We start from the raw sequence: 15,098 nt of genomic DNA on the forward strand, positions 1-15,098 counted from the left end.
GTCTGCATTTATTTTATAGCTCGCAGTTTAGTGTTTTTCCTGAGTGTGCAAAGAGTGGGTCTCTGATTCCTGTACCTTTTTTTGGATTCTTTTCCCTTGTCTGGTTTGTCTTGTCCACTTGAACGTGATAGTTTTTGTTTTATACCATTATATTTTATTTTGTTTCATTTTGTTTTAAAAAAACTAATGAATGAACATCAAGTAACTATGACAAATGTTCACAACTGAACTGTCATTTATACCTGCTGCCAGAAGAAAAATCAGTTTTCTCCAATGTAATAATACTGGGTATATCAATTTCTCCATGGCAGACTTCACGTTTAGGGGTATATAACAAGCAATAGATAAGCGCTACAGAATTTGTGTTCTATTTTATTATAGTTGAAGGTTTTTGTAATGTTTTGTTTTCTTGGTTTTGGGATGTTTTATTGTTGTATTTGTTTTTTATTTTTAATTTTTTGAGAAGGAACTTAAAGTTGAGTGGGTAAGGAGGGGAACAAGTCTGGAAGGGGAGAGGAAAAATATGATAAAAACCTATTTAAATGTAAACATTGTTTTAAATAACTAAGAAAAAAGGAAACGAAGATACTTTGATAAGGATAAGACAAATGGGTATCATTTGTTGCTAAATCACACAAAATAGGAAAATAATATTTTCGGATTAGAAAGAAACTTTACAGTGGGGGTGGGGGGATGGTATTTGTTTGAGAAACCAATTTGTGTTGCTAGGAGGAGAAGATGGTAGAAAGATGATAAAGTAGAAGAGACAAGCCAGGAAAAATCAAATTACTATTGTTCTAAGAATAGAATGACGTGATTTACATTGGCCATTGATTCCTTGAGCTATGAAGACAGTCAGGGATGAAAGAGTAGAAGAGTGAACAAGGACATCACAGAACAATCTCCTGCAGTAGATCAGGTTACAGATCATGAATGAGGACTTGAATTAGAACTATCAGAATGGAGCAGAAAAGAAGAGTAAAAATTTGAAAGCTTCATTCATGAGACAGGACCAGGGCCAGCTAGACGGAAAGCGAAGAACAAGGACTCAACATGATTATTGGGTGGTAACAATTTTGGTAATGATACATTGGTTATCCTTAACTTTATTACCGACATACTTTAAAATAAAATATCAAATAAGGCTCAGCATATCATCCTACCACATTGCCAACTCCTAACAGTTCTTTTCTTTTTTTTTCATAATTTATTTTTTTATTCACTTTACATTCCAGTCTCAGCCCCACTCCCTCCTCTCTCCCAGTCCTGCCCTTACAAATCCCTCCCTCATGACTCATGACCCCCTCCCCTTCTCAAAGAATGGGAAGTCCCCCTTGGGCACCACTCCACTGTGGGACATCTAGTCCCAGAAGGACTAAGCACATCCTCTCCTACTGAGCCCATACAGGCGGTTCAGGTTGGGGAAGGGGATCCAATTGCAGGCAACAGAATCAGAGATACTCCTTGCTCCAATTGTTAGAGTACCCACATGAAGACTAAGTTACACATCTGCTACATATGTGTAGGGGGCCTAGGTCCAATCTCTGAATACTCTTTGGTTGGTGATTCAGTCTCTGTGGGGCCTCACGGTCCCAGGTTAGTTGATTCTTTAGGTCTTTCTGTGTTAACCCTCTAACTCACTCAATTCTATCCCCCACTTTTTCACAAGCTTCCCTGAGCACCACCTGATGTTTGGCTTTGGGTCTCTCCGTCTTGTTCCATTCACTGCTGGATGAAGTTGCTCATTAAACAGTTATGCTAGGTTTCTGTTTGCAAGCATAACAGGTTATCTGTAATAATGTCAGAGGTTAAGCTCTCTCCCATGGGATGGGGCTCAAGTTTGGCCAGGTCTCTGCTCCACCTTTATTATTTCACAGGACAAATTTGGGGTTTAAGGTAGATTGATGTGCCCCTTCTTCTACTGGAAGTCCTGCCTGGCTATAGGGGGTTGCCACTTCAGTATCTATATCCTCAGTTGGTAAGAATCTCAGTTAGAATCACTCCCTCAGACTCCTGGTACCCTCTTTGAGTCTCTGGGTCTTGTAGCATGGTTATTCTGCTAATGCCCACATAGAAGTGAGTACATCCCATTAATGTCTTTCTATGTTACCTCACTCAGGAAGATATTCTCAAGTTACCTTCATTTGCCTACAAGATTCAGGATGTGATTGTTTTTGATAGCTGAATAGTATTCCATTGTGTCTATGTACCACCCTTTCTTCATCCATTCTTCAGCTGAGGGACATCTAGGTTGTTTCCAGTTTCTGGCTCTTACAAATAAAGCTGTTATTAATGTAGTTGAGCAAATGTCCCTGTGGTATACTGAGGCATCTTTTGGGTATATGCTCAGGAGTGGTCCAGATCGGTCCTGAGTTAAAACTATTCCCAATTATCTGAGAAACCACCAAAGAAAAAAGTTTTTGATTTGTCCCATTATATAAATAACAGTTTATTGAGTTGAACATCTCATTTATGTAAATCAGAAAAATCTTCCTTTTTTTTAAACCATGGAATCTCTTAAAACCAAATATCCAACTTGAGCTAGCCTCTGCCTTTAATAATCTCTCTGCTGGAACGTACCGTTAAGCAACAGAACAATCTTATTTCTAGTTGTCGACATAGCAAGTTATATCTAAACAACACTTCAATTTTCCTGCAGTAGAGGCAATTTAATGTCCTTTGTTCCATGTTCTGTTTGCTGGCCTCCTCTAGCCATTCCAAAACAAAGAACAATGAGGGATATGACGCAGTTGGCCAGTATTATTACATGACACATGTATCTGGGTAATAAATGGGCTGTTCGGTGAGTTCCTCTGAGACCTCATAGATGTTATCCCAGCACACTACCCCTTCCCCTGGCCTCCTGGCCTTCCCTCAGTAATTCCTCCAAAACTGTACTACATTTTGCTCTTACAGTTTTCTTACAGTGCATGTTTTCTGGTAATTGTGAAGTCTGGCAATTGGTAGACGAAACATATCTTTGTCCTTCCAACTTTTGACCCGCAGACCCGTTTGCTGACCTACCTCCTCTCTGCCTAATAGTAGGCTTCATCCAGCCCCTAACCTCATGCCTTTTCAGATAGCAATAAGAAAATGACCTCTACATACTCTAACAGGTATGAAAAAGCACTCTGAAAATTCCCAGATATCATCAACTTTTTTCATTTGTCCTGTTGATTATTTTCAATTTTTCCTTCTTTTATGAAGTGAAGGAATCAACTTAGAGTTTGCCAAGTCTATATATGAATTTGTCTGTCATCCTCAACTTTGGGGCTTTCAGGTAAACTCTTTAAAAAAAGACCAAGAAAGGTTCCATTTGCCACCCAGGTATATATGTCAAAGCAAGTAAGGCAGCAACATTTATATTTGCTACCAAAAGCACAAGGATAATAATGGTCTGGTAAACTTTGCATGGCCAGGCAGGTAGAAATGGAGACTCACCCTCAGGAATGGGAGTTCTGTCTGGTTTGGGTTTAAGGTTTTTTTTATTCACCTGGCTATAACTATTATTTATATGTTTATTGCTAGTGTGCTAAATGTTACTTTAATTGCCCTCAGGATTTTTCAGAATTTCCTACTAATCAATGCTTTTAGACTGAGTTTTGTTTTCTTTTAAGATCAACAAATAACTAGTAAAAACAAGCAAAACAACCATGTGGTTTATGCAGAGTAGATACACTATCCTTAGTGATGGAGAATTTTATTTTTAATTTTTGCTTTGTAAAATTATCAATTAAATTTACTTGGCAATTGATAAATAAAACTATTTTTCTTCAAAAAATGCTTGCTTCTACTTCTTGTCTGTGTATTTGCTATTATGAATTTTTTAATGTTTACTTAGTTTTGACATTAGTTCAAAAGACTAAATAAAGATGTAGGTGTTGAAAGAATTGGGGGGTGGACTAGGAGAAAGGAGGGTTTGACAAGTTATTTTGCTTTTAGACAAGCAATTGGTCCCACATTTGTTAAAGCTTTTTGGATGGAGTCCTGTAACAGCTTTTTTGAGATAGATTTGTTCCTGTAAAGTTGTATATAAATCAATTTTTATAAATTGATTCATACTTTGAATGCACTGAAAGCTTGCTATTTAGAGAAATCCTACACTGAGTCCTCTTATAACATAAAGAATTTATTTTGTGAAATGGAAGCGAGAGGTTTATTTAAAGCTATGTCTATATAACCAGTCATTTTTAAAAAAAACTGTATCTAGATGTTTGACTTATTTTTAAAGAAGCGTAGCATTGGGGTCAACAGAAATTCTAATGGCCACAGGGTTTTGTGATAAAATTGTCTCTACTAAGTCCTGTAAAGCAGTCTTTACTTACTAAGAACATATCCAGAGGGTTCTTGTTCTCATTTTTTCTTTAATTTAAACATCTCACACTGGTGTGGGTAGGAAACCAATGAGATCACTCTGTGTTCCCTAGCAGAAAACATGAAAATTCCCAGAACATTAGGAACATTGATGGATATCCAGAAGTAAACTAGTATCAACAATCAGAACAAACCTATAATCTAATAGTGACTGATATATACATTTAATGAATAAAGAAACTGAGACAATGAAAGATTAAATGTATTCCCAAGAATAATTCATTAGTAATGTGTCAAATTAAGCTTTAAACATCAGCAGTATGAATCAAGATCTTAAAGCCTTTAATAACCATATAACATAGCTTTGTAGACATGCATGGATATATTGGATGGATGGATGGATGGATGGATGGATGGATGGATGGATGGATGAATGGATGGATGGATGGATGGGTAGTTGGAGGGATGGATGGATGGATTGATGGATGGATGGGTAGTTGGAGGGATGGATGGATGAATGGATGGATGGATGAATGGATGAATAGATGGATAGATAGGTGGATGGATGAATGGGTGGATGGTTGGATATATGAGTGAATGGATAGAGATATTATAAAATGTTTAAATACTCATGAATGACATGAAATTCTATGATTTATTTGTTACTAAGATTTTTAGGGTTGAAAAGCTAAGATAAACTTGGGCCATATGTCACTGATTTTCATTTTCAAGAGCCAAATATTTGCCACACATAACTGAGTGCAAGTTTGGAAAGAATATTTATAGTGACCCTGAAGACTAGAAGTCCTCATTAGTCATCCTTTGTAGCACGCAAGGGGTCTTTGTCTGGGAACTTTTATATTTCATTACTATATCTCCTCTTATAGATATCAAACATTTGACAGTACCTGCTCAGTTTTTTATAGGAAAATAATCAGTTTTGGAATACCTTTCCCAATTTGCTACAGTTGGTATACTATCTATGTAAAAGGTTCCCTAGTACATGCGTTTTACCCCTTTACCTCTCTAGGTAGAAGGGTATTGGAGTTTTAGAAAAAACAAAAACAAACCCCAAACCAACAGATTTTAGCCCCAGGCAATCCGAATATATCAAGTCCTGTATATAAGATACCTAACCTACTGTATGAAAACATTTATAGTTCTGCTATTCAGAAAAGACTCAAATCTCCCACACAAACAACCAGTACTTACCATTTTTTGATAGTTATTTGTCTAATTAATATTTCAATATTACACTATAATGGAGCATTTTGCATTTCTGCCAGGTTTGCTCTAAGAGTTCATCACTCTGCAGACAAAGCGTGCAGGAGGGAAGACATAGATCTGGTCTCTAGGAAGCCTTAAATCCAGGAAAGAGGTCTGTGGGATTTAAATATACACATCTATTCCAGAGGACACTTGAAAAATAAACTTGTTTCTGATCCTTTTAAAATTTTAAATTAAATGCAATTTGTTACTAGAAAGCAACTAGAATACTGTTAAATATGTATTTGGAGATTATATCTTGATTGAAATCATAGCTAGGGTAAGCCTCCCATCTTATTTGCTCATACTTAATTCTATTTCTGTTGATTCTGATTTTCTCTGTAGATGATGGAGGCAATATTTATAGGAATTATAGCACAATAATCCAGTTTTATATTTCCCTTCACAACCGTTCAAACATCATTAATGATTTGAAAGTACACTGCTACCAGACAGTAATATAAAGACCCACTTACCCACTCGGGCAGCCAGCACAAACAATGAATGTGAATTTCCTGACTAAACAAACATGCTCCAGACTTCCTGCTCTACTGGGAGGAAGATGCCAAATGTAGGAGGCAGCTACGAATTCCGGCTACTGAAACAGTCCCCTTTAATGTGCTGCTAGTCATCTTTCAAAGAACATTTTGTAATCGTCACTGACAGCTGCCTTCCAGAAGGGAAACAATGAAACATTTAAAAACAGTAGCTTTTGGAAGCAAACTGTAACAGCTTGACACTTATTAAGAGGTTCACGGTCCTTGGATACCTACCACCATGTGAAAAGAGGGACAGCAACTGCTCGGCTCAGACCCAAATATTTTATAAACTCTACAAAAACTAAGGCTTGTTTCTACGAAAATGGGCAAGACCATATGTTTAATCTGCCCTTCTGGCAGCTGTTAAATGATCGATAATTACTTCTTAACCCAAGATGAATGCTTTTATCTGTAATTTTTCTTTATTTGAATGCCTAGAATTCATTGGCATTCGGATTTTATTAAACATCTTGTTACATTTGCTCAAGCAGCTCACTCCATTTAAAACTTTCTCTTATTTACTTATCTACTTCGCACCATGTCCAGAAGTGTTGTGGATTACTTCTGCCATTAATAAGTCAGTCTCTGCGTATTATTGAACTATCATTTCAATATCTAATACATTGAGTACAGTGTAAATAGCCTTTCTAATGTTAATATTATGTAGTTTCTTTGTTCACTATCACATTTGTTATATTTGTCCTCATTGTAACAAAATGCCCAACAGAAGCAACTTAAGGGAAGAAGACTTTATTTTAGCTCACAGTGTGTCCTTGGTGGGTACACCTTGGAAACAGGGGTAACATGGCTGTGGATTTAGGAAGTACAGCTACTTGCTTACATATCAGTAGTTGAGTTAGCAAGAAAAGAGAAATAAAGTCATTTGATTCACCTTTTCTTTTTCTTTTCTTTTACCCTGTTCATTCATTCTTAGGTCCTGCCCATGAGATGGTACTGTCTATATTCAAGATGGGTATTATTCCAACAGATAATTCTATCTGGAAATGCCCTCATAGACATAATCATATATATATATATATATATATATATATATATATATATATATATATATATATATTCCACTAATGCCTTAGGCATTAATTCATTCATTCCAATCAACTATTACAACATGATCTTAGTTTGCAGGGGGAAAAGTACTATTATATCTCTTGGGGTTCTTCCCAATATGCCATAATATATTTCAAAGTTTAAAGTTTTAAGGAAGAGTAACAAGCAAGACCTGATAGTGTAACTATGCCATGCTAGTACTTGGGAGGCTGAGACAGGAGAATATGTTATGGAAGGCCAGCCCAGGCTACAGAGTGATATAGTATAACAAAATAAATGAGCAAAATAATTTATAACCCCACTTTTATAGGTGATTCAGGCTTGATACAGAATTTCTAACAAAATATTATAAAACTCTATTTTTATCAAACAAATTAAATGTCTGAAAGTCTGAATATAGTATATTGATTTTTTCCTTGTCCAAATGATATGTATTTGTAAGGCATCGAACAAACAAATAAAAACAAGATATTGGCACACAGGTTTAAATTAAACAAGCTGAGCTAAATATGAATAGTATATCAATAATCATATTTGTAATGGTTAAACCCCAATTATCTACTAAATGAGAATAGAGACATTTGCAAGATGGGCTCCTGAACATACCTGTTAGAGGTTATCATGCTTAGAGTAATTATGGTGGAAAAACTTTCCTTCTGCAGGTAACACCAGGCCCCAGGTGATATATCCTTCACTATATCAAAAGGAAAAAGAAAAGCATAAATATTCATAGCTCTGTGCTTCTGGACTGTGGATTCAATGACCTTAAGCTCCTGAGGCTGTGATACATGATGGATTGTTCCCTAAAACTGTGAGGTGAAAAAAATTCCTTCTTGCTTATGTTACTTCAGCCAAAGTAATTTTTGGGGGGGATTTTTTTTTACATTTCAAATGTTTCATATGTTATCCCCTTTCCTGGTTTCCCATCCTTAAGCTCCCTATCCTAACCTTCCTCCCTCTTCTTCTATTAGGGTGTTCCCCCACCCAACCACCCACCCCTTTTTGCCTCTCAGCCCTGATATTCCCCTACACTGGGAGATCCAGCCTTAGTAGGACCCAGGGCTTCTCCTCCCATTTGCGCCCAACAAGGCCATCCTCTGCTAAATATGCAGCTGGAGTCTGTCCATGTTTACTCTTTGAATGGTGGTTTAGTCCCTGGGAGTTCTGGTTGGTTGGTACTGTTGTTCTTCCTATGGGTTGCAAACCCCTTCAACTCCTTCAATCCTTTATCTAATTCTTCCAATGGGGACCTCATTCTCAGTTCAATGGTTGGCTGCTAGCATTTGCCTCTATATTTGTCACGTTCTAGCAGAGCCTCTCAGGAGACAGCTACATCAGGCTCCTGTCAGAATGCACTTCTTGACATCAATAATATTGTCCAGTTTGGTGGCTGTATGTATATGGGCTGGATCCCCAGGTGATGCAGACTCTAAATGGCCATTCCTTCAGTTTCTGTTCCAAAGTTTGTCTCTATATCTTCTCCTATGAATATTTTTGTTTCCCATTCTAAGAAGAACTAAAGCATCTGCACTCTGGTCATCCTTCTTCTTGAGTTTCATGTGGTCTGTGGACTGTATCTTGTGTAATCCAAGCTTTTGGACTAATATCCACTTATCAGTGAGTGCATACTATGTTTTCTTTTTTGTGATTGGGTTACCTAACTCAGGATGATATTTTCTAGTTCCATCCATTTGCCTATGAATTTTATGGTCATTGTTTTTAATAGCTGAGTATTTCTCCATTGTTTAGATGCACCACATTTTGTGTATTCATTCCTCTGTTGAAGGACATCTGAGTTCTATCCAGCTTCTGGCTATTATAGGCTATTAAGGCTGCTATGAACAGAGTGGGGCCTGTGTCCTATCAACAGTAAAAGAACTTCTGGGGGAAGCACCATCCTTGACTTCAAGCTTTATTACAGGCAATTGTGATACAAACTATTTAGTACTGGTACAGAGACAGGCAGGTAGATGAATGGAATAGAATTGAAGTCCCAGAAATGAACCTACACCTGTGGTCACTTGATCTTTGACAAAGGAACTAAAACCATCCAGTGGAAAAAAAGGTAGCATTTTCAACAAATTGTGCTGGCTCAACTGGAGATCAGCATGTAGAAGAATGCAAATCAACCCATTCTTATGCCCCTGTACAAAGCTTAAGTCCAAGTGAATAAAGGACCTCAACATAAAACCAGATATACTCAAACTAATAGAATAAAAGGTGGGGAAGATCCTTGAACACATGAGCACTGGGGAAAATGTCCTCAACAGAACTCCAATGGCTTATGCTCTAAGACCAAAAATTGACAAATGGAACCTCATAAAACTGCAAAGCTTCTGTAAGACAAAGAACACTCTCAGTAGAACAAAACAGCAACAAACAGATTGAGAAAAGATCTTTACCAATCCTATGTCTTATATAGGGCTAATATCTAATATGATCAAAGAACTCAAGAAGTTAGATTCCAGAGAATCAAATAATCCCATTAAAAATGGGGTACAGTGCTAAACAAAGAATTCTCAACTGAAGAATATTAAATGGCTGTGAAACACCTATAGAAATATTCAATATCCTTAGTCATCAGGGAAATGTAATCCAGAACAATCCTGAGATTCTACCTCATACCCGTCAGAATGGCTAAGATCAAAAACTCAGGTGAGAACAGATGATGGTGAGGATCTGGAGAAAGAGGAACACTCCTCCATTGTTGGTGGGATTGCAGACTGGTACAACCACTCTGGAAATCAGTCTGGCGATTCCTCAGAAAATTGGACATTGCGCTACCTGAGGACCCAGCTATACTACTCTGGCATATACCCAAAGGTTGCTCCAATATATAATCAGTCAGAGTATGTTATCACCACAATAGGAAAGTGTTGACGACAGAAATTTGATGCAAAACAGTTGAGTTATCGGTGTAATAAACTCATCCATGAGTGTCTCATGCTTTTAGAACAGATTTTCAGGGAATGTAAAACAGTTTGGTTCTGGAGGCTATAAAAGCCTTGAGTTCTGTTAGCAGGGATTAACAATTTTTTAGGAACACAGAAGATGGGAATCCTGAGAGAAAGCACTAGTATCCAGACCCCTTGGATGCTGTAAGCAGAGATTAACTGTTTTTCTAGGAACACAGAAGATGGGAATCCAGAAAGAAACCCAGACCTGACTCAAGAGGTTTCAGTGGGGAACAAGGACTCAGGAATTTCGCCAGGGGCCATTTAAGTAATATTTTCACAAAAGTCTGGCCTTATTCTCTCCAAGTCCTGAGAACTCTGGTGTAGTTGAATTAAAAATACTGAACAAATATGATTGAGCAAATTTCAGACAGGAAAGTATTGAAACCGGATAGTGGTAACTGGTTAAATCACTTTCCAGATAGAAGACATAAAAAAGATAAGAAAAAAATGCGCAGCTTTGAAAGTAAATGTGTGTGACCAAGTTTAAAATTGTGGACAAAGAGAATTCTGATGGCAAAGCATTCTTACCTGATGAAGAGAAAATTCAGTTTTCCCACTAAAACAACAGAAAATAAATGCCCCAAAGACAAGACTCCACTCATCTAAAGCTCCAAATGATAAAAAGCACAATTTGTATGGAATGGGAACCCTGAGCTAAGAATGTTTCAAAGGAACTTCTTGCCATTAAACAAATCTCTCTTCAAGAAATGTTCAGATTCAGCCATCAAGGCATATAAGTGATACCACTATAGTCCAAAACTGTGGTTTCATCCCAAGATGGCAGCCGAACGTGACAACATTGTCTATTTTATATTGTTTTCTCAGGCATAAAAATTATAAAATCCAGAGGTCACAGAGTTTTGATCAATAGTTTTAGAGAGCCACCATGGTCAGGCAATGTGTGACTGGGTCAGAGTTCCTGAAAGAAAGCTCTGAGAGGCAAATTCATGAAGCTGTAACTGTGAAGCAATAGAGACCACAGGATGTTAGAGATGCCTGGACCATAGGATATCCACCAACAGATTCCCCAGGCATTGAATTGAACTGGTCCAAGAGAGAGACTTCATGTGCTGCACACAGAAAAGCTGTAAGGAAAAGGCTGCCCAAACCCTTTGGTGCCCATTCAATTTCATCGTGGTACTCAGATGCAAGATACGAAGATGCAGGATTTGGGGTTAACTCTGCTAGATTTTGGTCTTGCTTTGGTCTCATCTATGGTAATATGTTTTCTGAAAATATCTTTCATCAAAGAATCTGAAACTTTGCCAGAAGACCTTGCAACTAATTTAGTAATATGACTAGAAATGACTTAAGATTGTACTTGACTGACTGTCCTTCTGTGTTTACAGCCTTCTTAATTTTAACCTGCCTTTAAGGAAACAATGTAACCAACTCTACTAAGCCTGGGATTTCCCAGCTATTACAACCTAAACTAAATGTGTATATTTCACCTTAAGCCATATATTTTTCTATGTCCCTAATCCAGAATGATTATATTTTGCATTATGAGATAAATTTTAGATTTGAAGAGCAGAAGTGAAAGATATTATGATTGAATATGATTTAAGTGGGTATCACATTGATAAGGAATGGAGTTGAGATACATCTCAATTAATCTCAGTTTTCAACTCTTTTATGTATAATGTCACATGGAAGGCAGTCTCTAAGGCATGCCTAGAGTTGGAAGATGTGCCTGCTGTGGGTGGCACCATGTGATTGTGGGCTGTATGAAAAGCAAAAGGTGAACACAAGGATTAAGCTCTCCTCCTTGACTGTAGATTCAAACTTCTGCTGCTTTAGATTTCTCTACATGTTGCTGTAGCTTTGAACTATGAACTAAAATCAACTTCTCCCTTAAGTGGCTTTGTCAGGTATTTTATCACAGCAACAAGAAAGGTGATTAAGAAAGAAGCTATCAAAAACAACGGCTTTATGAAATTCGTAGGCAAATGGTTGGAACTGGAAAATATCATCCTGAGTGAGCTAACCCAATCACAGAAAGACATACATGGTATGCACTCACTGATAAGTGGCTATTAGCCCAAATGCTTGAATTACCCTAGATGCCTAGAACAAATGAAACTCAAGACGGATGATCAAAATGTGAATGCTTCACTCCCTCTCTAAAAGGGGAACAAGAATACCCTTGGCAGGGAAGAGAGAGGCAAAGATTAAAACCGAGACAGAAGGAACACCCATTCAGAGCCTGCCCCACATGTGGCCCATACATATACAGCCACCCAATTAGACAAGATGGATGAAGCAAAGAAGTGCAGACCGACAGGAGCCGGATGTAGATCGCTCCTGAGAGACACAGCCAGAATACAGCAAATACAGAGGCGAATACCAGCAGCAAACCACTGAACTGAGAATAGAACCCCCGTTGAAGGAATCAGAGAAAGAACTGGGAGAGCTTGAAGGGGCTCGAGACCCCATATGTACAACAATGCCAAGCAACCAGAGCTTCCAGGGACTAAGCCACTACCTAAAGACTATACATGGACTGACCCTGGACTCTGACCTCATAGGTAGCAATGAATATCCTAGTAAGAGCACCAGTGGAAGGGGAAGCCCTGGGTCCTGCTAAGACTGAACCCCCAGTGAACTAGACTGTTGGGGGGAGGGCGGCAATGGGGGGAGGGTTGGGAGGGGAACACCCATAAGGAAGGGGAGGGGGGAGGGGAATGTTTGCCCGGAAACCAAAGAATTATTATTAAGTATTAAATAAATTAAAAAAAAAGAAAGAAACTATCTTACAGTGGAAGGAGTGCTGAAGACAACTTCTACCAAACTAATAACCTTCTCTTAACAAAATGACTCCCATACAAAAGCACATGTTAATTCCTAATTTAAAGGACTTTAAATGTTAATAATGGTACCCAGAGTATGATAGAGTTTGCGCGCACACACACACACACACACACACACACACAAACTACAAAGATGGCCTAGCCAAACACAAAAGTATGAGAGCAAGAATAGGTTAAGAGATAGTTGCCATTATCCAATATTTAGAATATATAACCAAAAACCACCAGAAGATCATCTGATATATTTATTTTGCACATATTTATGCCTTCATCCTCAACCATGTAAGAAAAGCATGAAATTCTTGTAACTTTTCCTAGGTCTAGTTGTTTAATATTTATTTACATGAATACTACCAGAATGACCTCTACATATTAAAAATATTTTAGAATGATGTCATATCTTTAGATATATGAATTTTAATAAGATATTGATACTTGAGATATTTTATGGATTTGATAAAAACAAAATGTGAGAATGAGTAATAATTTAAAAATCCATCAGTCATTAATGGGGTTAGTGAAAAATCCTGTACTTGTTTCCTGTACTTAAATAAAATAAACTTTGAAACTGCTTATCTGGACATCATAAGAATACTTATGATAATTCATACTGATATATAGATTAGAGCCCAGTATTATTTCAGTAATTCAATCTAAAACAAATACAGCCTAAGAACTTATCTAGTTAACACTGGATCCTTGAATTAAAATGATTTTTAAAAGCTTGTTTATATAAAGGATACATCTGGATTCAACAAGATTAGTTCAAAATAACCTTCCATCCCCATCCATTTTCATTAGATCCCATGAGAACTTGAACATATTTTATTGAACATATAACTTATCCTTTCTTCCAGAACTCCATTTCTTCAGGCAAGTGATAATTTTCAATATTCAAGTCCTATTTTTAAAATCTGGTTATTTGTACATTGCAAATAAATTATTAATACTTTTGACTTGCCAACCATGTAACATGGGTACTGTGGTTTCTGTGATTTAGATGAAATTGAACGAACACTCTCTCCTTTTGTATTTATGTTTTTGGAATTTTAAAAATATGATGAAGTCACTAGGAGATTGACAATATAAGGGTTTGTCACAAGTTAACCCTAATGATTTACCTAATTGAAATTACAGGGGGCATTTTAGAAAACTGGCTTGTTATAGAATCAACACTATTGTAAATTTTGACAGGATGAATCTTGGAAACAATTTTCCATTTTCAAGTGTAAATGATTCTATGGTTTATAACAACCAAGGTCTCTATGAGTGTGGTTCAGCTTGCTCTAACCCAGCATCATGCAGATGAACAGTTTTCCATTGATAGAGTTGAGAGAAATGGAGACTTCTGAAACATTTCAAAGTCATTTCTACTTCTCTTTTCACAACCTGTATGGTGTTCCACTGGATCACCTTTGCCACATGATAATTAAGATTTATAAATCTCCAATAAAGAGTGTTCATGGTTTAGTAGCCTGTTATGCATTTAAGTTTGTCTACATATGGGCATTTTAGTACAGAAGGCACAGACAAGCTTTGGAGTTGAAGCCTGAGGTGCACCTGAAGAGTCCTTCGGTGGGTCATTCAGTACCTCTGAGCTTTGGTTTTCTTAGCTGTACAGTCCAATCCTTCAAGGGTGGACTATTTCCTATCTTTCTGTAGCCCACTGAATTATGTACGAGCTAGTTGTGATAGTTGTCTATTGCTGCTGTAATATATACCACACGTGTGGTGGCTTAAAGCAACCTGAATGTATTAGCTTGCATTCTGAGGGGTAGAGGTCTAACAAGTCAATCGTGGCTAAAACCTACTCCTTAGTCTTTTCTACTATAGGACGGACTCTGTCCTGTTTCCTTTCGATCTTATCAGCATTTGTATGACAGTGCATTTATCCATCTTCAGTCAGCAATAATAAATCTCTATTCTCTACTTCCCCCTCCCACCAACTCCCCAAATATCTCTCCTTTCTCTCTTCCTGGAAGACTTTTCTGTATTTAGGTGCTCATTTGATTTTTTTGGATCCACCCAGGTAACCTTGGATTTCTATTTCAAGTCAAATTAATCATAATGGCAAATTATGATTAAGCCAACATTTTCACTGGCTATGTAATAAGGAAAAGGTTATATTGGAGACTATTATAGCT

Source organism: Rattus norvegicus, chromosome 5 (assembly GCF_036323735.1).
Source record: "Rattus norvegicus strain BN/NHsdMcwi chromosome 5, GRCr8, whole genome shotgun sequence".
Taxonomy (NCBI): Eukaryota; Metazoa; Chordata; class Mammalia; order Rodentia; family Muridae; genus Rattus; species Rattus norvegicus.